Genomic DNA, 5,205 nt, shown 5'->3' with positions numbered 1-5,205 from the left:
AGCACAGGCTCCGGACGCGCAGGCTCAGCGGCCATGGCTCACGGGCCCAGCCGCTCCGCGGCATGTGGGATCTTCCCGGACCGGGGCACGAACCCGCGTCCCCTGCATCGGCAGGCGGACTCTCAACCGCTGCGCCACCAGGGAAGCCCCATCTGTGAGTTTTTTGAAGCTGTCGAAAGTCTCCAAAAACTTTTCCAGTATATTGAAAAAAATCCACGTATGAGTAGACCGTACAGTTCGAACCTGTGTTGTTCAAGGGTCAACTGTGATTTGCTCAAGAGGATAAATAGTTTCGGGATCCCTTTGCCGTACAAACAAGAGGTCTGGATTCACGCACTTTGCTCCCTTGCCCACGACTGTCAATACTGCATTTATAAATTCCTTGGATTACCCACGTCAGCGTGTTACGCTTTTCTCTTGACTCACTTTTCATTTGATTTCAGTCCTAGGATCCGATTCCCCTCCTGTTTAATTGGTAGAACGTGACCACACACTTTTCTAGACGTCCGAACTCTTCCTGAAGGCACAATGCTCAGGGAAGTTGCTCCCTCCCTCCCATAACTCCTCCTCGTGTTTTGTAGCGAATGTCATTGTTTTCTGGTTTATGCTTCATGTGTTTCTTTTTGTAAAGACCAGCAAATACACATATTCTTTATTCCCCTTCGTTCTTCCCGAAAGGCAGTGGCATTCCATACGCTCTGTTTTTTTCACATCTCCTGGAGATCTCCTAGAAATCACTCCATCTATTCACAGGGATTTCTCTCATCTTTTGGAACCACAGTACTTCATTATATGGATGTGCACTAATGTATTCAGTCAATCTCCTGCATGTGGGCATTTAGGTGGTTGCCCATATTTTGCAACTTCAAATAATGCTACAAAGAATAACCTTATGCATTTGTATTTTCAAATTGTTTGAGGTATATCTTTAGGGCAAATTCCTGGAAGTGGGAATGCTAGGCCAAGGGTAAATGTGTGGTAGTTTTGCTAGTTATTGCCAAATTCCCCTCCACAAGGGTGGTACCATTTCCCATTTCCACAGGGCCCACAGAACATGTTAACCTTTTTCAATCTGCCAGTCTGATGGGTAAGCAGTAGCGTCTCAGTATAGTTTTAATCTTCATTTCCCTATGAGTGGAGCTGAATGTCTTCATAGGTTTAAGGACCATCTGTCTTTGTAAATTGTTTGTAGCTTTTGTCCATTTTCCATTGTATTTTTGGTCATCTCCCCCTCACTTTATAAAAATTCTTCAATTAATAGGTGTACTTGCCCTTTATATCCAATATATATTGCAAATAATTTCTCCCTGTTTGTCATTTGTCTTTTGAATCTGCTTCTGAAGTCCTTTTCCCATGCAGAATTTTTGTCAATTGTATGTTTTCATGTTTATCAGTCTTTTCTTTTTTTTTTCTTTAAAAAAAAATTTGTTTATTTGGTTGTGCCGGGTCTTAATTGCGGCATGCATGTGGGATCTAGTTCCCTGACCAGGGATCGAACCCACGCCCCCTGCATTGGGGGCGCAGGCCGGGTCTTAATTGCGGCATGCATGTGGGATCTAGTTCCCTGACCAGGGATCGAACCCACGCCCCCTGCATTGGGAGCGCAGAGTCTTATCCACTGCTCCACCAGGGAAGTCCCTATCAGTCTTTTCTTTACCTGCTCCTAGTTGGGAAGCTTCCCCACACTCAGGAGCTCAGCTCTGCCTTCTTTCAGTACTTGTATATTTTCATTTTTGCATGTAGACCTGCTGATCCAGTTGGAGTTTACTTTAAAAAAAAAAAAGAATATTTATTTGTTTATTTGGCTGCGCCCAGTCTTAGTTGTGGCACACGGGATCTTTAGTTGCGGCATGCGGGATCTTTAGTTGCGGCATGTGGGAATCTAGCTCCCTGACCAGGGGTCGAACGTGGGCCCCCTGCACTGGGAGCGCAGTCTTAGCCACTGGATCACAGGGAAATCCCTGGAGTTTACTTTTGTGTGCAGTGTGAGGGGTAGGCCTAATTGTATCTTCTTCCAAACGTACCTTATTAAAGGTACATCTTGGCCTCTGAGATTTGAAGCCACAAACTGAACTTCCACATTTTAAGTTTTGGCAATTATGAATAAAGCTGCTGTAAACATGTGTGCAGGTTTTTGTGTGAACGTAAGTTTCCAACTCCTTTGGGTAAATACTGAGGAGCATGATTGCTGGATCGTATGGTAAGAGTATGCTTAGTTTTGTAAGAATCCACCAAAGTGTCATCCCAAGTGGCTGCACTGTGTTGCATTCTCAGCAGCAATGGTGAGAGTTCCTGTTGCTCCACATCCTCGTCAGCATTTGTTGTTGTCAATATTCCGGATTTTGGCCATTCTCATAGGTGTGTAGCGGTGTCTTGCTTTAATTTGCATTTTGCTGATGACGTATGATGAGGACCAGCTTTTCATATTATTACTTGGCATCTATATGTCTTCTTTGGTGAAAAGTCTTCTTTAGTGAAGCAGTCTCCCTGCTTTTTTAAGCCCTTTTTTAAGTCAGGTAGCTTGTTTTCTTATTGTTGAGTTTTAAGAGTTCTTCGTATATTTTGAACGATAGTCCTTTATCAGATGTGTCTTTTGCAAATGTTTTCTCCCAGTCTGTGGCTTGTCTTCTCATTCTCTTGACATTGTCAACAGAAGTTTCTAATTTTAACAAAGTCTAGCTATTGATTCTTTCATGGATCAGCCTTTGATGTTGTATCTAAAAAGTCATCACCACACCCAAGGTCATCTAGGTTTTCTCCTGTGTTACCTTCAAGGAGTTTTATAGTTTAAGGGATATGGGCCTGTGGTTTTCTTTTCTTGTAATATTTTTGGCTGGTTTTGATATTAGGGTAATACTGGCCTCATAGAAAGAGTTAGGAAGTATTCCCTTTGCTTCTATCCTCTGGAAGAGGTTGTAGAGAATTCGTATAATTTCTCCTTAAATGTTTGATAGAATTCTCCAGTGAACTCATCTGGCCCTGGTGCTTTCTGTTTTGGAAGGTTATTAATTCTTGATTCAATTGCTTTAATTGATATAGACCTATTCAGATAGTCTACTTCTTGTGTGACTTTTGGCTGATTGTGTCTTTCAATAAATTGGCCCATTTTATCAAGGTTATCAAATATGTGTTCACGGAGTTGTTCACAGTATTCTTTTAGTATCTTTTTAATGTCCATGGGATGTCATGATGACTCCTTTCATTTCTGTTATTAGTAATTAGCATAATTTTTTTTTCTTAGTCTGACTAGAAGCTTATCAATTTTATTAATCTTTTCAAAGAACCAGCTTTTGGTTTCATTGATATTCTCTATTCATTTCCTGTTTTCAAATTAATTGATTTCCACTCCAATTCTTATTATTTCTTTTCTTCTGTTTATGTTGGACTTCTTCTAGTTCCTTAAGGTGGAAACTTAGATTACTGATTTTACATCTTTCTTCTTTTGTAATATATGCATTGAATGCTGTAATGTAATATATGCATTAAATTTTCCTCTAAGCATGGCTTTCACTGCATCCCACAAGTTTTGGTAAGTTCTGTTTTTCATTTAGTTATAATTATTTTAAAATTTGTCTTGAAATCTCTTCTTTGACCCGTGTGTTATTTAGAAGTGTGATGTTTTTCATCTCCATGTATTTTCCAGTTATCTTTCTGTTACTGATTTCTAGTTTAATTCCATCGTGGTCTGAGAGCTGACATTGTATGAATTTTATTCTTTTAAATCTGTTAAGGTATGCTTTATGGCGAGAATGTGATGTATCTTGGTGAATGTTCCATATAAGCTGGAGATTATGTGTATTCTATTGCTGTTGGACAAAGTAGTCTGTAGATGTCCAATTGACTGATGGTGTTGTTGAGTTCAACTATGTCCTTACTGATTTTCTGTCTGCAGGATGTGACCATTTCTGAGAGAGGGTTATTGAAGTCTCCAATTATGATAGTGATTCATCTATTTCTCTTTGTAAATCTATTAGTTTTTGCCTCATATAGTTTGACACACTGTTAAGGCACATACACATTAAGGATTATTATGTCTTCTTGTAGAATTGACCCCTTTATCATTATATAATACCCTTATTTATCTCTGATAACTTTCCTTGTTTGGAAGTCTGCTGTCTGAAATATGGCTACTCCTGCTTTCTATTGACTAGTGTTATCACGGTATACTTTCCTCCATCCGTTTACTTTTAATCTATATGGGTCTTTATATTTGAAGTGGATTTCTTGTAGATAACATATAGTTGGGTCATGTTTTTTTAATCTACTCTGACAATCTTTTAATTGAGCACTTTATATGATTCCATTTTCTCTTCTTTTTAGCATATGGGTTATACTTCTTCTGTACATTTTTTCTTAGTGGTTGCCCTAGAGTTTGCAATGTATTATATATTTACAGCTAATCCAAGTCAATTTTCAAATTATTGGGTTGGCCAAAAATATGTACGGAAAAACCCGAATGAACTTTTTGGCCAAGCCAATACTATGCCACTTCCTGTGTAATGTGCAGACTTACAGTTCCTCCCTCTGATCACTTGTATCATTGTTGGCACTCATTTCACTTATATAGAAGCTAGACACAAACACACACACACACATATATATATAATATACACTCATATATATTATACATGTATAAGCATACAGAATTGAATACATTGTTGGTATTATTATTTGGAACAACCTGTTAATTCCTAGATCAATTAAGATTTTAAAAATTAATTTATTCCTTCTTTGAGCTCTTCCTTATTTTATGTAGATCCAAGTTTCTGACCTGTATCATTTTCCTTCTCTCTAAAGAACTTCCTTTAACATTTCCTGCCAGGCAGTCTACTGGCCACACATTCCCTCGACTTTTGTTTTTCTGAGAAGGTCTTTATTTCTCTTTCATTTTTAAGAATAATTTCAAAGGGTATAGAATTCTACATTGGTGGGGTTTATCTCTCAACACTTTAAATATTTCAGTCCACTTTCTTCTTGCTTGCACGATTTCTGAGAAGTCAGTTGTAATTCTTATCTTTGTTATTTTGTAGGTAAGGTATTCCCCCCCTCAACCCTGCCAGTTTCTTTGAGGTTTTTGTCTTTGATTTTCTTTAGTTTAAAAATGATATGTAAAGGTGTAGACTTTTTGTTTTATTTATTTATTTATTTATTGGCATTTATCCTGCTTGATGTTCTCTGGGCTTCCTGTTTTGGTGTCTGACATTT

The sequence above is a fragment of the Physeter macrocephalus genome, chromosome 6 (assembly GCF_002837175.3).
Source record: "Physeter macrocephalus isolate SW-GA chromosome 6, ASM283717v5, whole genome shotgun sequence".
Taxonomy (NCBI): domain Eukaryota; kingdom Metazoa; phylum Chordata; class Mammalia; order Artiodactyla; family Physeteridae; genus Physeter; species Physeter macrocephalus.
Note: the sequence above shows the minus strand (reverse complement) of the source record.